The following is a 202-nucleotide window of genomic DNA, read 5'->3' on the forward strand; positions in this document are numbered from 1 at the left end:
TTCGAAGTGATAAAAGACGAATTTTTCTTTTAGTGATTTACAGTGTCTCGTATTCTGTAGCTTTTAGACTGACCAAGAATTTCTGAATGAATGTAAAGGCTATACATATAAATTTTGGCCACGACAGCTACTTGAGCTTGAATTCAAAACTCGAAGTAAGAAACTTTCTCGCCTTATAAGTGTATGTGTGTGTGTGGGACAA

This window comes from Penaeus monodon, chromosome 23 (genome assembly GCF_015228065.2).
Source record: "Penaeus monodon isolate SGIC_2016 chromosome 23, NSTDA_Pmon_1, whole genome shotgun sequence".
In the NCBI taxonomy this organism is placed as follows: Eukaryota; Metazoa; Arthropoda; class Malacostraca; order Decapoda; family Penaeidae; genus Penaeus; species Penaeus monodon.